General features: G+C 39.3%; 1 long non-coding RNA gene and 1 pseudogene across 1 annotated transcript in view; one reads left to right on the top strand and one right to left on the bottom strand.

Annotated features, from left to right (window-relative positions):
• Nucleotides 1-17,087: 17,087 nt before the first annotated feature.
• The window catches only part of LOC149120933 (uncharacterized), a 32,662-nt gene continuing 29,741 nt past the window's right edge, over nucleotides 17,088-20,008 (bottom strand). The window contains exon 3 of the long non-coding RNA XR_016225000.1: nucleotides 17,088-17,384. This is a non-coding gene — a long non-coding RNA (uncharacterized LOC149120933). The remainder of the gene's footprint in view (nucleotides 17,385-20,008) is intronic.
• Nucleotides 17,610-17,677, top strand: LOC127489675 (U6 spliceosomal RNA; annotated as a pseudogene).

Genomic DNA, 20,008 nt, shown 5'->3' with positions numbered 1-20,008 from the left:
ATGCGCTTTTTTTTTTTTCTTTCATAATGGCTACTCTCCAAAATCTTGCTTGTATTGCATCAGAATACAAAATTTGGGAATAAGAAGGCAAAATCGACTCAGACCCAGAAAACATTTAGGAAATTGGCACTCAAGAAACCACAAATCGGCTGAGGCACCCAAAACAATGACAGCAAGCCAGAATTGGAGCAAGCCAACAGCTGTGCCCTGATTGGAAAAGAACCTTCCTCTTGTGCCCTGAACTCAATATGCCAGCCTCAAAACCAAAGCTCACATCAGAATATTCTTTACAAACCATGATAAATAAGGGAAATGTGAAAAAGCCAAAGAAATGCAAGAGTCCTTTGTGATATTTGGCAGGATTTAGACACAAAGAAACTGGCTGTTTCCAGATTCATCCCCCCCTTCCACAGACCGACTTTGGAATTCTGATTGAATTCACCTCAAAATCGCTCTCACACTCCATTTGGAGGGCATTAGAATCTGTCCCCTCAGCAGAAGCGTTCCATGTCATTTTCCAAAACACAGAATCTCACCTTGGTTGTGTTGCCTATGGATTTCTAATCCTGAAAGGTCAATTTGCTGTGTTTTTTTTTTTTCTTTCATAATGGCTACTCTGTCCAAAATCTTGCTTGTATTGCATGAGAATACAAAAATTAGGAAGGAAGAAGGCAAAACCAACTCAGACCCCGAAAACATTTAGGAAATTGCCACACAAGAAACCACAAATCAGCTGAGGCACCCAAAACAATGACAGCAAGCCAGAAGTGGAGCAAGCCAACAGCTGTGCCCTGATTGAAAAAGAACCTTCCTCTTGTGCCCTGAACTCAATATGCCAGCCTCAAAACCAAAGCTCACATCAGAAAATTCATTACAAACCATGATAAATAAGAAAAAAGAGAAAAAAGCCAAAAAAATGCAAGAATCCATAATGATATAGGGCTTGATTTAGTCACTAGGAAACCGGCTGTTCCCGGATTCATCCACCCCTCCAGATGACAGCCTGTGGAATTCTGACTGAATTAACCTGAAAATCACAGTGAAACTCAGTTTGGAGGCAATTAATATCTGTCACCTCAGCCAAAGTGTTCCATTTTATTTTCATAAACACAAAAACTCACCTTGGTCGTGTTACCCTTAGATTCACAAGCTTCAAACGCCTATTTGTTGTGTTTTTTATTTCATAATGGCTATTCTGTACAAACTCTTCTTTGCATTACATCAGAATACAAAATTTGGGAAGGAAGAAGGCAAAGCCAACTCAGACCCTGAAAACATTTGGGAAATTGCCACACAAGAAACCACAAATCAGCTGAGGCACTCAAAACAATGACAGCAAGCCAGAAGTGGAGCAAGCCAACAGCTGTGCCCTGATTGAAAAAGAACCTTCCTCTTGTGCCCTGAACTCAATATGCCAGCCTCAAAACCAAAGCTCACATCAGAAAATTCATTACAAACCATGATAAATAAGAAAAAAGAGAAAAAGCCAAAAAAATGCAAGAATCCATATTGATATTGGGTTTGATTTAGTTGCAAGGAAACCGGCTGTTCCCAGATTCATCCACCACTAAAGCTGACTGCCTGTGGAATTCTGACTGAATTAACCTGAAAATCGCAGTGAAACTCAAGAAACCAAATTTCAGCTGAGGCACCCAAAACAAAGACAATAGCCAGAATTGGAGCACACCAACAGCTGTGCCCTGTTTGAAAAAGACCATTCCTCCGGTGCCCTGAACTCTATATTGCAGCCTCAAAACCAAAGCTCACATCAGAAAATTCATTACAAACCATGATAAATAAGGGAAATGTGAAAAAGCCAAAGAAATGCAAGAGTCCTTTGTGATATTTGGCTGGATTTAGACACAAAGAAACTGGCTGTTTCCAGATTCATCCCCCCCTTCCACAGACTGACTTTGGAATTCTGATTGAATTCACCTCAAAATCGCACTCACACTCATTTGGGAGGGAATTAGAATCTGTCCCCTCAGCAGAAGCGTTCTATGTCATTTTCCAAAACACAGAAACTCATCTTGGTCGTGTTGCCTGTAGATTTCTAATCCTGAAAGGGCAATGCGCTGTGTTTTTTTTTTTTCTTTCTTTCATAATGTCTACTCTCCAAAATCTTGCTTGTATTGCATCAGAATACAAAATTTGGGAAGGCAGAAGGCAAAACCAACTCAGACCCCGAAAACATTTAGGAAATTGGCACTCAAGAAACCACAAATCGGCTGAGGCACCCAAAACAATGACAGCAAGCCAGAAGTGGAGCAAGCCAACAGCTGTGCCCTGATTGAAAAAGAACCTTCCTCTTGTGCCCTGAACTCAATATGCCAGCCTCAAAACCAAAGCTCACATCAGAAAATTCATTACAAACCATGATAAATAAGGGAAATGTGAAAAAGCCAAAGAAATGCAAGAGTCCTTTGTGATATTTGGCAGGATTTAGACACAAAGAAACTGGCTGTTTCCAGATTCATCCCCCCCTTCCACAGACCGACTTTGGAATTCTGATTGAATTCACCTCAAGATCGCTCTCACACTCCATTTGGAGGGAATTAGAATCTGTCACCTCAGCAGAAGCGTTCCATGTCATTTTCCAAAACACAGAATCTCACCTTGGTTGTGTTGCCTATGGATTTCTAATCCTGAAAGGTCAATTTGCTGTGTTTTTTTTTTTCTTTCATAATGGCTACTCTGTCCAAAATCTTGCTTGTATTGCATCAGAATACAAAATTTGGGAAGGAAGAAGACAAAACCAACTCAGACCCCGAAAACATTTAGGAAATTGCCACACAAGAAACCACAAATCAGCTGAGGCACCCAAAACAATGACAGCAAGCCAGAAGTGGAGCAAGCCAACAGCTGTGCCCTGATTGAAAAAGAACCTTCCTCTTGTGCCCTGAACTCAATATGCCAGCCTCAAAACCAAAGCTCACATCAGAAAATTCATTACAAACCATGATAAATAAGGGAAATGTGAAAAAGCCAAAGAAATGCAAGAGTCCTTTGTGATATTTGGCAGGATTTAGACACAAAGAAACTGGCTGTTTCCAGATTCATCCCCCCCTTCCACAGACTGACTTTGGAATTCTGATTGAATTCACCTCAAGATCACTCTCACACTCCATTTGGAGGGAATTAGAATCTGTTACCTCAGCAGAAGCGTTCCATGTCATTTTCCAAAACACAGAATCTCATCTTGGTTGTGTTGCCTATGGATTTCTAATCCTGAAAGGTCAATTTGCTGTGTTTTTTTTTTCTTTCATAATGGCTACTCTGTCCAAAATCTTGCTTGTATTGCATCAGAATACAAAATTTGGGAAGGAAGAAGACAAAACCAACTCAGACCCCGAAAACATTTAGTAAATTGCCACACAAGAAACCACAAATCAGCTGAGGCACCCAAAAAAATGACAGCAAGCCAGAAGTGGAGCAAGCCAACAGCTGTGCCCTGATTGAAAAAGAACCTTCCTCTTGTGCCCTGAACTCAATATGCCAGCCTCAAAACCAAAGCTCACATCAGAAAATTCATTACAAACCATGATAAATAAGGGAAATGTGAAAAAGCCAAAGAAATGCAAGAGTCCTTTGTGATATTTGGCAGGATTTAGACACAAAGAAACTGGCTGTTTCCAGATTCATCCCCCCCTTCCACAGACTGACTTTGGAATTCTGATTGAATTCACCTCAAGATCACTCTCACACTCCATTTGGAGGGAATTAGAATCTGTCACCTCAGCAGAAGCGTTCCATGTCATTTTCCAAAACACAGAATCTCACCTTGGTTGTGTTGCCTATGGATTTCTAATCCTGAAAGGTCAATTTGCTGTGTTTTTTTTTTTTCTTTCATAATGGCTACTCTGTCCAAAATTTTGCTTGTATTGCATCAGAATAGAAATATGGGAAGGAAGAAGACAAAACCAACTCAGACCCCGAAAACATTTAGGAAATTGCCACACAAGAAACCACAAATCGGCTGAGGCACCCAAAACAATGACAGCAAGCCAGAAGTGGAGCAAGCCAACAGCTGTGCCCTGATTGGAAAAGAACATTCCTCTTGTGCCCTGAACTCAATATGCCAGCCTCAAAACCAAAGCTCACATCAGAAAATTCATTACAAACCATGATAAATAAGAAAAAAGAGAAAAAAGCCAAAAAAATGCAAGAATCCATAGTGATATAAGGCTTGATTTAGTTGCTAGGAAACCGGCTATTCCCGGATTCATCCACCCCTCCAGCTGACTGCCTGTGGAATTCTGACTGAATTAACCTGAAAATCACTGTGAAACTCAGTTTGGAGGCCATTAATATCTGTCACCTCAGCCAAAGTGTTCCATTTTATTTTCATAAACACAAAAACTCACCTTGGTCATGTTACCTGTAGATTTCTAAGCTTCAAACGCCTATTTGTTGTTTTTTTTTCTTTCATAATGGCTATTCTGTACAAACTCTTCTTTACATTGCATCAGAATACAAAATTTGGGAAGGAAGAACGCAAAGCCAACTCAGACCCTGAAAACATTTGGGAAATTGCCACACAAGAAACCACAAATCGGCTGAGGCACTCAAACAATGACAGCAAGCCAGAAGTGGAGCAAGCCAACAGCTGTGCCCTGATTGAAAAAGAAGCATCCTCTTGTGCCCTGAACTCAATATGCCAGCCTCAAAACCAAAGCTCACATCAGAAAATTCATTACAAACCATGATAAATAAGAAAAAAGAGAAAAAAGCCAAAAAAATGCAAGAATCCATAATGATATAAGGCTTGATTTAGTTGCTAGGAAACCGGTTGTTCCCGGATTCATCCACCCCTCCAGCTGACTGCCTGTGGAAATCTGACTGAATTAACCTGAAAATCACTGTGAAACTCAGTTTGGAGGCCATTAATATCTGTCACCTCAGCCAAAGTGTTCCATTTTATTTTCATAAACACAAAAACTCACCTTGGTCATGTTACCTGTAGATTTCTAAGCTTCAAACGCCTATTTGTTGTGTTTTTTCTTTCATAATGGCTATTCTGTACAAACTCTTCTTTGCATTGCATCAGAATACAAAATTTGGGAATAAGAAGGCAAAACCGACTCAGACCCAGAAAACATTTTGGAAATTGCCACTCAAGAAACCAGAAATCGGCTGAGGCACCCAAAACAATGACAGCAAGCCAGAATTGGAGCAAGCCAACAGCTGTGCCCTGATTGAAAAAGAACCTTCCTCTTGTGCCCTGAACTCAATACGCCAGCCTCAAAACCAAAGCTCACATCAGAAAATTCATTACAAACCATGATAAATAAGGGAAATGTGAAAAAGCCAAAGAAATGCAAGAGTCCTTTGTGATATTTGGCTGGATTTAGACACAAAGAAACTGGCTGTTTCCAGATTCATCCCCCCCTTCCACAGACTGACTCTGGAATTCTGATTGAATTCACCTCAAAATCGCTCTCACACTCCATTTGGAGGGAATTAGAATCTGTCACCTCAGCAGAAGCGTTCCATGGCATTTTCCAAAACACAGATTCTCACCTTGGTTGTGTTGCCTATGGATTTCTAATCCTGAAAGGTCAATTTGCTGTGTTTTTTTTTTTCTTTCATAATGGCTACTCTGTCCAAAATCTTGCTTGTATTGCATCAGAATACAAAATCTGGGAAGGAAGAAGGCAAAACCAACTCAGACCCCGAAAACATTTAGGAAATTGCCACACAAGAAACCAGAAATCAGCTGAGGCACCCAAAACAATGACAGCAAGCCAGAAGTGGAGCAAGCCAACAGCTGTGCCCTGATTGAAAAAGAACCTTCCTCTTGTGCCCTGAACTCAATATGCCAGCTTTAAAACCAAAGCTCACATCAGAAAATTCATTACAAACCATGATAAATAAGAAAAAAGAGAAAAAAGCCAAAGAAATGCAAGAATCCATAATGATATTGGGTTTGATTTAGTTGCAAGGAAACCGGCTGTTCCCAGATTCATCCACCACTAAAGCTGACTGCCTGTGGAATTCTGACTGAATTAACCTGACAATCCCAGTGAAACTCAAGAAACCAAATTTCAGCTGAGGCACCCAAAACAATGACAATAGCCAGAATTGGAGCACACCAACAGCTGTGCCCTGTTTGAAAAAGACCATTCCTCCGGTGCCCTGAACTCTATATTGCAGCCTCAAAACAAAAGCTCACATCAGAAAATTCATTACAAACCATGATAAATAAGAAAAAAGAGAAAAAAGCCAAAGAAATGCAAGAATCCATAATGATATTGGGTTTGATTTAGTTGCAAGGAAACCGGCTGTTCCCAGATTCATCCACCACTAAAGCTGACTGCCTGTGGAATTCTGACTGAATTAACCTGACAATCCCAGTGAAACTCAAGAAACCAAATTTCAGCTGAGGCACCCAAAACAATGACAATAGCCAGAATTGGAGCACACCAACAGCTGTGCCCTGTTTGAAAAAGACCATTCCTCCGGTGCCCTGAACTCTATATTGCAGCCTCAAAACCAAAGCTCACATCAGAAAATTCATTACAAACCATGATAAATAAGGGAAATGTGAAAAAGCCAAAGAAATGCAAGAGTCCTTTGTGATATTTGGCTGGATTTAGACACAAAGAAACTGGCTGTTTCCAGATTCATCCCCCCCTTCCACAGACTGACTTTGGAATTCTGATTGAATTCACCTCAAAATCGCACTCACACTCCATTGGGAGGGAATTACAATCTGTCCCCTCAGCAGAAGCGTTCCATGTCATTTTCCAAAACACAGAAACTCATCTTGGTTGTGTTGCCTGTAGATTTCTAATCCTGAAAGGGCAATGCGCTGTTTTTTTTTTTTTTTTCTTTCATAATGGCTACTCTCCAAAATCTTGCTTGTATTGCATCAGAATACAAAATTTGGGAATAAGAAGGCAAAACCGACTCAGACCCAGAAAACATTTAGGAAATTGCCACTCAAGAAACCACAAATCGGCTGAGGCACCCAAAACAATGACAGCAAGCCAAAATTGGAGCAAGCCAACAGCTGTGCCCTGTTTGAAAAAGAACCTTCCTCTTGTGCCCTGAACTCAATATGCCAGCCTCAAAATCAAAGCTCACATCAGAAAATTCATTACAAACCATGATAAATAAGGGAAATGTGAAAAAGCCAAAGAAATGCAAGAGTCCTTTGTGATATTTGGCAGGATTTAGACACAAAGAAACTGGCTGTTTCCAGATTCATCCCCCCCTTCCACAGACTGACTCTGGAATTCTGATTGAATTCACCTCAAAATCGCACTCACACTCCATTTGGAGGGAATTAGAATCTGTCCCCTCAGCAGAAGCGTTCCATGTCATTTTCCAAAACACAGAATCTCACCTTGGTTGTGTTGCCTATGGATTTCTAATCCTGAAAGGTCAATTTGCTGTGTTTTTTTTTTCTTTCATAATGGCTATTCTGTGCAAACTCTTCTTTGCATTGCATCAGAATACAAAATTTGGGAATAAGAAGGCAAAACCAACTCAGACCCCGAAAACATTTAGTAAATTGCGACACAAGAAACCACAAATCAGCTGAGGCACCCAAAACAATGACAGCAAGCCAGAAGTGGAGCAAGCCAACAGCTGTGCCCTGATTGTAAAAGAACCTTCCTCTTGTGCCCTGAACTCCATACGCCAGCCTCAAAACCAAAGCTCACATCAGAAAATTCATTACAAACCATGATAAATAAGAAAAAAGAGAAAAAAGCCAAAGAAATGCAAGAATCCATAATGATATAGGGCTTGATTTAGTCGCTAGGAAACCGGCTGTTCCCGGATTCATCCACCCCTCCAGCTGACTGCCTGTGGAATTCTGACTGAATTAACCTGAAAATCACAGTGAAACTCAGTTTGCAGGCAGTTAATATCTGTCACCTCAGCCAAAGTGTTCCATTTTTTTTTCCAAAACACAAAAACTCACCTTGGTCATGTTACCTGTAGATTTCTAAGCTTCAAATGCCTATTTGTTGTGTTTTTTATTTCATAATGGCTAATCTATACAAACTCTTCTTTGCATTGCATCAGAATACAAAATTTGGGAAGGAAGAAGGCAAAGCCAAGTCAGACCCTGAAAACATTTGGGAAATTGCCACACAAGAAACCACAAATCGGCTGAGGCACTCAAAACAATGACAGCAAGCCAGAAGTGGAGCAAGCCAACAGCTGTGCCCTGATTGAAAAAGAACCATCCTCTTGTGCCCTGAACTCCATATTGCAGCCTCAAAACCAAAGCTCACATCAGAAAATTCATTACAAACCATGATAAATAAGAAAAAATTGAAAAAGCCAAAGAAATGCAAGAATCCATAATGATATTGGGTTTGATTTAGTTGCAAGGAAACCGGCTGTTCCCAGATTCATCCACCACTAAAGCTGACTGCCTGTGGAATTCTGACTGAATTAACCTGACAATCCCAGTGAAACTCAAGAAACCAAATTTCAGCTGAGGCACCCAAAACAAAGACAATAGCCAGAATTGGAGCAAACCAACAGCTGTGTCCTGTTTGAAAAAGACCATTCCTCCGGTGCCCTGAACTCTATATTGCAGCCTCAAAACCAAAGCTCACATCAGAAAATTCATTACAAACCATGATAAATAAGGGAAATGTGAAAAAGCCAAAGAAATGCAAGAGTCCTTTGTGATATTTGGCAGGATTTAGACACAAAGAAACTGGCTGTTTCCAGATTCATCCCCCCCTTCCACAGACTGACTCTGGAATTCTGATTGAATTCACCTCAAAATCGCACTCACACTCCATTTGGAGGGAATTAGAATCTGTCCCCTCAGCAGAAGCGTTCCATGTCATTTTCCAAAACACAGAATCTCACCTTGGTTGTGTTGCCTATGGATTTCTAATCCTGAAAGGTCAATTTGCTGTGTTTTTTTTTTCTTTCATAATGGCTATTCTGTGCAAACTCTTCTTTGCATTGCATCAGAATACAAAATTTGGGAATAAGAAGGCAAAACCAACTCAGACCCCGAAAACATTTAGTAAATTGCGACACAAGAAACCACAAATCAGCTGAGGCACCCAAAACAATGACAGCAAGCCAGAAGTGGAGCAAGCCAACAGCTGTGCCCTGATTGTAAAAGAACCTTCCTCTTGTGCCCTGAACTCCATACGCCAGCCTCAAAACCAAAGCTCACATCAGAAAATTCATTACAAACCATGATAAATAAGAAAAAAGAGAAAAAAGCCAAAGAAATGCAAGAATCCATAATGATATAGGGCTTGATTTAGTCGCTAGGAAACCGGCTGTTCCCGGATTCATCCACCCCTCCAGCTGACTGCCTGTGGAATTCTGACTGAATTAACCTGAAAATCACAGTGAAACTCAGTTTGCAGGCAGTTAATATCTGTCACCTCAGCCAAAGTGTTCCATTTTTTTTTCCAAAACACAAAAACTCACCTTGGTCATGTTACCTGTAGATTTCTAAGCTTCAAATGCCTATTTGTTGTGTTTTTTATTTCATAATGGCTAATCTATACAAACTCTTCTTTGCATTGCATCAGAATACAAAATTTGGGAAGGAAGAAGGCAAAGCCAAGTCAGACCCTGAAAACATTTGGGAAATTGCCACACAAGAAACCACAAATCGGCTGAGGCACTCAAAACAATGACAGCAAGCCAGAAGTGGAGCAAGCCAACAGCTGTGCCCTGATTGAAAAAGAACCATCCTCTTGTGCCCTGAACTCAATATGCCAGCTTTAAAACCAAAGCTCACATCAGAAAATTCATTACAAACCATGATAAATAAGAAAAAAGAGAAAAAAGCCAAAGAAATGCAAGAATCCATAATGATATTGGGTTTGATTTAGTTGCAAGGAAACCGGCTGTTCCCAGATTCATCCACCACTAAAGCTGACTGCCTGTGGAATTCTGACTGAATTAACCTGACAATCCCAGTGAAACTCAAGAAACCAAATTTCAGCTGAGGCACCCAAAACAAAGAAAATAGCCAGAATTGGAGCAAACCAACAGCTGTGTCCTGTTTGAAAAAGACCATTCCTCCGGTGCCCTGAACTCTATATTGCAGCCTCAAAACCAAAGCTCACATCAGAAAATTCATTACAAACCATGATAAATAAGGGAAATGTGAAAAAGCCAAAGAAATGCAAGAGTCCTTTGTGATATTTGGCTGGATTTAGACACAAAGAAACTGGCTGTTTCCAGATTCATCCCCCCCTTCCACAGACTGACTCTGGAATTCTGATTGAATTCACCTCAAAATCGCACTCACACTCCATTTGGAGGGAATTAGAATCTGTCCCCTCAGCAGAAGCGTTCTATGTCATTTTCCAAAACACAGAAACTCATCTTGGTTGTGTTGCCTGTAGATTTCTAATCCTGAAAGGGCAATGCGCTGTGTTTTTTTTTTTTTTTTCTTTCATAATGGCTACTCTCCAAACATGCTTGTATTGCATCAGAATACAAAATTTGGGAATAGGAAGGCAAAACCAACTCAGACCCAGAAAACATTTAGGAAATTGGCACTCAAGAAACCACAAATCGGCTGAGGCACCCAAAACAATGACAGCAAGCCAGAATTGGAGCAAGCCAACAGCTGTGCCCTGGTTGAAAAAGAACCTTCCTCTTGTGCCCTGAACTCAATATGCCAGCCTCAAAACCAAAGCTCACATCAGAAAATTCATTACAAACCATGATAAATAAGAAAAATGAGAAAAAAGCCAAAAAAATGCAAGAATCCATGATGATATTGGACTTGATTTAGTCTCAAGAAAACCGAATGTTCCCGGATTCATCCACACCTCCAGCTGATGCCTGTGGAATTCTGTCTGAATTAACCTGAAAATCACAGTGAAACTCATTTTGGAGGCAATTAATATCTGTCACCTCAGCCAAAGTGTTCCATTTGATTTTCCAAAACACAAAACCTCACCTTGGTCGTGTTACCTGTAGATTTATATTCTTCAAATGCCCATTTGTAATGTTTTTTATTTCATAATGGCTACTCTGTCCAAACTCTTGTTTGTGTTGCGTCAGAATACAGAATTTGGGAATGAAGAAGGCAAAGCCAACTCAGACCCCGAAAACATTTAGGAAATTGCCACACAAGAAACCACAAATCGGCTGAGGCACCCAAAACAATGACAGCAAGCCAGAATTGAAGCAGGCCAACAGCTATGCCCTGTTTGAAAAAGACCATTCCTCCTGTGCACTGAACTCTATATTGCAGCCTCAAAACCAAAGCTCACATCAGAAAATTCATTACAAACCATGATAAAAAGAAAAAAGAGAAAGAAGCCAAAGAAATGCAAGAGTCCTTTGTGATATTGGGCTTGATTTAGTTGCAAGGAAACCAGCTGTTCCTGGATTCATCCACCCCTCCTAGCTGACTGGCTGTGGAATTCTGATTGAATTCACCTGAAAATCGCACTCACTCTCGATTTGGAGGAAATTAATATCTGCCCCTCAGTGGAAGGGTTCTATGTCATTTTCCAAAACCCAAAAACTCATCTTGGTCATGTTGCCTATGATTTCTAATCATGAAAACCCAATATGTTCTGTTTTTCAATTTCCTAATGGATCCTCGTTCTAAACCCTTGTTTGTATTGCATCAGAATACACAATTTGAAAAGGAAAAAGGCAAAACCAACTCAGACCAACAAAGCATTTAGGAAAAAGTCGCTCAAAATGAAAAATTGCCTGAGGCACCCAAAGCAATTACAGAAAGCCAGAATTGGAGAGAAACAACAGCTGTGCCCTAATTGAAAAAGACCATTCCTCTGGTTCCCTGAACTCCTTAAGCCAGCCTCAAAACCACAACCCACATCAGAAAATTTATTACAAACCATGATAAATAAGAAAATGTGAAAAATGCAAAAAAGAAAAAGAAATGCAAGAGTCCTTCGTGATATGGCGCTTGTTTTAGTACAAGGAAACCAGCTGTTTCCGGATTCATCCACCCCTCCCAGCTGACTGACTGTGGAATTCTGATTGTATTCACCTGAAAAGAGAGAACGTTTATAAGTATATTGGGACTGTGGAACCTGTCATTTACCAATCACATGTTAGACTGAATCATAGACCAAATATAGGGAAGAAATCCTATGCATGTAAACCTTGTGGGAATTCATTCAGTATTAAATACCCTCCATCACAGCACTCATATTGTGGAAAACCCTCATGTGTGTAATGATTGTGTGGAAACCACTCACCAGAAGTCAGATCTCATTAGACATCAGAGAATTCACACAGGGTTGAAATCTTACAAATCTAATGACTGTGGGAAGTTCTTTGGCCAGAAGAAACACCTCATAAATCATCAGAGAATTCACACAGGTGAGAAACCTTTTGAATGTAATGACTGTGGAAAATCCTTTGGCCAGAAGGCAAACCTCATAAATCATCAGAGAATTCACACAGGTGAGAAACCTTATGAATGCAATTACTATGGAAAATCCTTTGGCCAGAAGGCAAACCTCATAAATCATCAGAGAATTCACAGAGGGGAGAAACCTTATGAATGCAATCATTGTGGAAAAGCCTTTGCTGAGAAATCAAAGCTCACAAAGCATCAGACAATTTGTACTGGGGGAAACCTTATGATTGCAATGACTGTGGAAAAACCTTTGCTGAGAAGTCAAACCTCAGAAAGTATCAGAGCCTTCACACCATGGAGAAAGCTTATAAATGAAATGACTGTGGAAAAGCCTTTGGTCCCATCCTTGCATACCAAGGATAAATCCCACTTGGTCTGGGTGGATGATCTTTCTGATGCATTGTTGGATTCAATTGGCCAGAATTCTGTTGCAGATCTTTGCATGTATGTTCATCAGGGAAGTTGGTCTATAATTACTTTCTTTGTTGCACTTTTTTCAAGTTTAGGAATGAAGGTGATGTTGGCTTCATAGAAAGAATTTGGGAGAATCGCCTCTCTCTCAATTGTTTTGAATAACTTGAGAAGAATTGCAGTTAGTGCTTTAAATGTCTGTTAGAATTCAGCAGTGAAGCCTTCCAGTTTTGGGGTTTTCTTGGTAGTGATGGTCTTTATTACTGGTATCATTTCCATCTGGTTATGTGTGTGTTTAGGTTTTCTATATCTTTGTTGCTCAATTTAGGTAGGTTTTATGGATGGAAGGATGGTGGAAAGCCTCTTTGCTGTACTTCATAACTCATAAGATATCAGAGTATCCACACAGGGAATTTTCTACTTGACCTTTTTGTGCAAGTTATATCTCATGAAATATTAGAGAATTCACCAAGGGGAGAAATGCATGAATATAATACATGTGAATAGCCTTTGTGGTGCAAATCAGACCTCATCAAACATAAAAGAATTCTCATGGGGAGCAATTTTATGAATGTAATGACTCAGAGCCTTTTACCATAATTCAGCCCTCATTGTACATCATCAAATTCATATAGGGAAAAACTCCTTTGAAAGTAAAATCCCTTTAATTAGAAGCCATACCTCATAAGACAACAGGGAATTCACGTGGGAGAGAAACCTTATGGGTGTAATGAGTGTTGGAAAGCTCTGCCCAAATCTCTCCTTATATCAGAATGCACAACATATATATCTAATGAATGAAATAAATGTGAGAAAGTCATTTCACATAGGTAATGCCTCATAATCCATCATGGAATTTGAACAAGGGAGAGACCTTAACAATATAATGAATGTGGAAGAGCTTTTCTCCAAAATTCATGTAAGTATTGTGACAAAACCTTTTGCTGGAAATCACATCCTATCCAACAGAGACTCATGTAAAGGAGAAAGCTTATAAATATTATTAGAGTCAGAAGTCAATGGTACATCAGAGAATTGACACAGGTGGTTTCTTAGGCGTATACTGATTGTGCAAAAACATTTTCTTTGTTTCAGGCTTGTATAGACACAGAATTCACAAAAGGTGATAGTCTTTGCATGCTGTAAATACAATAAAACCTTTAGCCAGAAATTAGACATCAACAGACTTCAGAGAATTCATAAGGAACAAAAGTCTATGCAATGAATTTGGAAAATGTATTTCTGTTATAAATCAGTCTTCAATTCCCATGAATAGACTCACAAATGAGAAAACATGCATGCATAGAAAAGTTTTGTACCATAAATTATCTCTAGATGGTAAACTAATATATCACACAAAAGAAATATCATGAGTGTAATGGAATTGGGAAACCCTTTGCTATAAGGCAGATTTCCAGAAAGCTTAGCAAGATTACAGAAAAGTCTCTGAAAATGTAACATGTCTGAAAGATTTGTTGGCATCACAAACTGGAGGATAGCTCAAGTGCATGTGTTTTTGTGCCTGGCATCCAAATTGATTTTTCTTTGATGAATTCCTTGTTTATTTATTTAGCAGATTTAGAGACAAAGGATTCCTGTCCATTGATTTACTACTATATGCCCACAATTGCCATGGTAAAGTATATGGCAAAAACTGAGTGCTGGGGGCTGTGAATCTGATTCATCACTGATAACATTGAAGACATTGGTTCCTGGTTCTTATGCTGCTATGCATGGAAATGTTTCTCTAATTTCATTTTCAAATAGTTCATTGTTAATATAAAGAAATGCTTCTAATTTTTAAAATTTCATTGAAATAATTTGTGATTAATGTGTCCTAGTCATGCATTATTACAGGGTGTAGTGCAATATTTGCACACATTTATGCAGTAAAAAGTGATCAAGCTAAGCAACTACAGTTTTATTAAGTTTTTAAAGAGTTATTTATTTGAAAGACAGAGTTACAGAGAGAAGTAGCAGCAGAGAGAGAGAGAGGTCTTCCTCTGCCGGTTCACTCCCCAGATGGCCACAATGGCCGGAGCTCTGCCAATCTGATTCCAGGAACCAGGAGCTTCTTCCAGATCTCCCACTTGGGTGCAGGGACCCAAGGACTTGGGCCATCTTCTACTGCTTTCCCAGGCCATAGCAGAGAGTTGGATCAGAAGAGGAGCAGCCAGGACTAGAACTGGTACCCACATGGGATGCTGGTGCTTCAGGCCAGGGTGTTAGCCCACTGTGCCACAATGCTGGCCCCCAAGCAACTACAGTTTCTAATTCTTCTCCATGATTTGAGACTACCAGCTCCTCTCCTTCAGTTCTTTACACAGAACCTAATATGGTTGAATGTAGTCATCTCATTATATTATGGAACACCAGAAGTTCTTTCTGCCTCTTTGATTTTTGATACCTATTATCCAATCCCCCTCTATCCCTAGCTGCTTCCCTTCTCAGCCTCTAGTAATCACAGTTCTGTGTTCAGATCCATTATTTTCTTTCACTTCCACATGCGACAAGGACCAGGTGACATTTGTGTTCCTGCTTCTGGCTTATTTCAATTAATTTAATAATATTTTGTTCTTTTTTTGTATCTAAAAGAGGTTGCCCTGTCCATTGTTTTTCACTGATGGACAGCTAGATTGGTTTCACATCCTGGCTGCAGTGAACTGTGTTATAGTGGCTGTGTTATGGGAAAATTGCTGTATCTTTGATATGCTCTCCTCCTTTCCTTCTAATAAAATTTCCTTATTCTATATAGCCAAGAGCAAGATAACTCTCACATGGTAGGTCAATTTTTATCTTAGTTTAATTTTTGTTATTTATTTGAAAGAGTTACAATAGAGGTAGAGACACAGAGAGGTCCTCCATTAGCTGGTTCGCTCTACAGATGACTACAAAGGCCAGAGTTATGCCATTCTGAAACCTGGAGACAGGAGCTTCCTCTGGGTCTCCCTCATGGGTGCATGGGCCCAAGGACTTGGGCCATCTTCTACTGCTATCCCAGGAGATAGCAGAGAGCTGTATTGGAAGAAGAGCAGCTGGAACTAGAACTGGCACCCAAATGGGATGCTGGCCCTTCAGGCCAGGGCTTTAACTCACTGCACAACAGCGCCAGCCCCAATTTTTATCCTTTTTAAGGAATGACCATACTGTTCTGCATAACATCTGTACTAACTTGTGTTTTCACCTACCATATATGGTGGTTTTCTTTTCCCATGTGCTCTCTAGCATTTGTTATTTTTTATCAGTTTGGCATAAAAATGATATAGTATTGTTCATGTTTTTGTGTATTTTGAAATCAGTTAATTTGTTTATTAAATCTTTATTATTTGAAAGGTGGATTTAGAGAGAGAGGGAAAGACATAGATAGCTTTCATCTGCTGGCTCACACCCCAGAGAGTTTCAACAGTTGAGCCTGGGGCATGCTGGAGTCAGGAGCTTCATCCAAGTCTCCCACATGAGTGGCAAGGACCTGAGTCCTTCGTCCATCTTCTGCTGGTTTCCCAGGTGTTTAGCAGTGAGCTAAATTGGAAGTGGAGATTCCTAAACTCAAAGTGGAACTCAGATGTTATGCTGGCCTCACAGATTGCAGCTTTCCCCACTTGGTCACAATGCCAGCCCCTCTATCAATTTAATTCCTCAAAAATAGCTCAGTAATGTTGGCATCTATCTCATTTTGTTTTTTCTCTGTTATTATTCAACTTATTGATGTCTTATTTTTGTTCACATTATTCCTCTCAATTGCTCTACCTGAGGTGAGTAGGGCTGCTGTGTTGCTTAAATGAAGTGTATGCTTTAGATTACTCATTTAATGAGTGCATGTCATTCACATAGCACTTCACTGAAGTTCTACTATGTCCCAAATCCTCTTCTAGGCACAGAATTTAGACCACTTTTCTCTTAGGCCCAGATCTTGCCTTTAACATACTACTTGGAATTTAGTAGCTCATGAAATCTGCAGACTGCATAAATGAATGAATATTTTGAGGGCTGTGCTTTTGTGGAGGAACTTCATAGGAGACCGAAGGAATAAAATAAATCAAAAGTATCCACAGTATATAGAATGTATACTATTTTACAAGTCACAGAGAAGAAGAAGAAGAAGGAAAGTAGTAAGACTAGAAAGTTTGTGGCAAGACTAACAGGCGCTGGTCAAGAACTTAATAAGCACATTAGGAAAGCAGTAAGGTTTCTTTTTTTTTTTTTTTTGAGGAAAAGTTTTTATTTCTAGTGATGAAATTGGCTACAGAACATTATGAAAGTTTAAAAATACAAAGAGAAATTGTCTATAATTAATAGATTCAAAATTTGACAATCAGTGAATATCATTATTAGTCATTACCAACAACAGTTATTGATTTGAAAGGCAGAGTGACAGGAAGAGGGAACCACTGCTTCACTCCCCAGACACTTGCAATAGCCAAAGCTTGACCAAGCCAAAACCAGGAACTGGGAATTCATTCTGGATGTCCCATTTGGGTGCAGGGACCCAAGCACTTCTGCCATCCTCCGTCTCCTCCCAGGGTGCACACTAGCAGAAACTTGCCTCAAAGCAGAGAAGCTACCACTCAAGCCAGGCATTTGTATATGGGATGTGGGTGTGTGGTGGTGATAGCAAGCCCTCATGGATAAAAAAAAAAAGACAAAGTTATTTCTATGCCAAGGAAATTACTCTGTAGTCTTTCTCTTATAAACTACGTATTGCTGAACCTAGATAATTTTTCCTTTATTTAACAATGACATGAAAATGTCAGTTGAGTTGGCTTTCCTGAAGACCTTGTTTCTTGAATATTAGTGGCTAGTTGAGATAAATTCTTTTCATCTCTTTCTCGCTTCGGCAGCACATGTGCTCGCTTCGGCAGCACATATACTAAAATTGGAACGATACAGAGAAGATTAGCATGCCCCTGCGCAGTAAGGTTTCTTTACCTCCCTGTAGACTCTGCTCTCCAGAGGTGAACAGGGTCCTCTAAACCCACTTGCTGCACACACAAACACCTGAGTGTTGTATTCTCCCACAGGTGTTGGAGACTGATATGGTGTTCTGATTTATATTTACATAATGGCTAGTGACATCGGGCATATTCACATGTTTTGACCATGTACATTTCTTCTGAGAAATGTCTATTCAGATCCTTGCCTGTTTCTTCACTGTATTTTTTGGAGTTTTTCCAATTCATGTAAATGTTCTGGAAATCTGTAAACATTCAGAGTTTTAATTTTTCCTGCCATCTGTTCATTGTATCTACACTCTGATGTTTACTTTGTTGTGAAGAAGTATCTTAGTTGGATATACTCAAATGTCTCTGTTTTTATTTTTGTGACTATTGCTATTGGAATCTTACCCAAAAGCTATTGTGTGTTGACAATATTTAGAGTTTCCCTATGTTTACTTGGGTTTGGGTCTTATGATTACATTTTAATTCACTGTGAGTTCACTTTCACATAGTGTAAGAGATGTTGGAGTCTCTTTTCAGGCTTCTACATATGGATAATCAAGTTCCTCTGCACCACTTGTGAAAGAGATTCTTCTTTCTCCAGTTCATTTTAGTTCCTTTGTTAAATATGAGTTGCTGGTAGAAATTTGGGTTTATTTCTATGCTACCAAGTCTTTTCCATTGAACTATGTGTCTGTTATTATATCAGTGCTAACACTTCTTCTTCTTTTTTTTTTTTTTTGCAGTATATTTATTTGAAAGGCAGAGTTACAGAGAGGTAGAGGCAGAGAGAGAGAGAGGTCTTCCATCCACTGGTTTACTCCCCAAATGGCCACAATGGCCGGAGCTCTGTTGATCTGAATCCAAGTGTCAGGAGCTTCTTCCAGGTCTCTATGCAGGTGCAGGGGCCCAAAGACTTTGGCCATTTTCTACTTTTTTCTCAGGCTATACCAGAGAGGGGTATACGAAGTGGAGCAGCTGGGAAACATACTGGCACCCATATGAGATGCCAGCACTGCAGACGGTGACTTTACCTGCTTTGTCATAGTGCTGACCCCTGTAATATGTCTTAAAATATGGTGTGATGTCTCCAGCTTTTTTTTGCTTTATAATATTGCTTTAGATGTTAAGCATCTCTCATGTTTCTATGTGAATTTTAGCATCATTTTTTCTAGCTCTGAGAACATTGTTGGTATGTTGATTGGGATTGCATTGAATTTGCAAATTGCTTTTGGTAGTATGGATATTTTGGTATTATTCTTCCCATTCACAAACATAAGTTTTCTGTGAGACTGTCAAAAAGCCTTGACAAAAATTGGACTTTATTACACAAAAATTCATCACTTTTTGGGATCATTTAAATCCATAATTTTGCACTAATATTTGATAAATAATTAAAGACTTTGAGCATTTTAGTAGGAGAAATTAAAATATTTATCAATTTATTCAAATATTGTTTAGATGTGATATTCAAATATTGTTTAGAGCCATTGTCTGTATTCCCTCTAAATTACGATCTTTTTGCTTTTTGCCTGTTAAACTTGTCCCTTGATTCAACAACCGTTTTTAATGTAATGTAAACTGAAAATGTCATTTCATAAGCTAAAAAAAATGACAAAGAAGGAAAAAGAAGGGAGGGAGGTTGAGTATATAATTATGTTCTCCGAATTTTTTCTATAAAACATATTGAATCATTTAAAAGCTAATTAAAATTAAACTCAAAATTGGACCATTATGACCAATATTTAAAACAAGTGATTAAAAACTGTAGATGTCTTCAATTTTGATTATCATTCTTCTTTAGAATATCTGAAAGAAATCCAGTTTCTCACTTTAAAATATACCAGTGTGTTAGAATTTAGTATTAAATGACTTTGTTTAAAAGTGTTATTTAATCTATTGCTTTAAGTAGTAATACTATGGCCATTGTAAAACAAAATCCTTATCATTTTTCATAAAACAGGAAGGGCCTTTAAAACATCATCACTAAAAATATTAAGAGACCTAAAATATAACATTCTTAAAACCCAAGTGATACCATTCAAAATTTTCAAATATGCAGGGATAGTTCATGTCAAGTAACTAAATAATTGTGAAGTGTATATATGGAATAGCTTCTATAAATTCTTTTGGCAAGGGCTGGCACTGTGGCATAGTGGGTGAGGCTGCCACCTGCAGTGCTGGTATTCCATAGGGGCATCAGTTCAAGACCTGGCTGCTCCACTTCCTATCCAGCTCTCTGCTATGGCCTGGGAAACACTATAAAATGGTACAAGTCCTTGGGCCCCTGCAACTGCATAGGAGACCA

The sequence above is a fragment of the Oryctolagus cuniculus genome, chromosome 18 (assembly GCF_051225735.1).
Source record: "Oryctolagus cuniculus isolate XC-2025 breed Fujian yellow rabbit chromosome 18, ASM5122573v1, whole genome shotgun sequence".
Classification (NCBI taxonomy): Eukaryota; Metazoa; Chordata; class Mammalia; order Lagomorpha; family Leporidae; genus Oryctolagus; species Oryctolagus cuniculus.
Note: the sequence above shows the minus strand (reverse complement) of the source record. Positions and strands in the feature narration are given on the sequence as shown.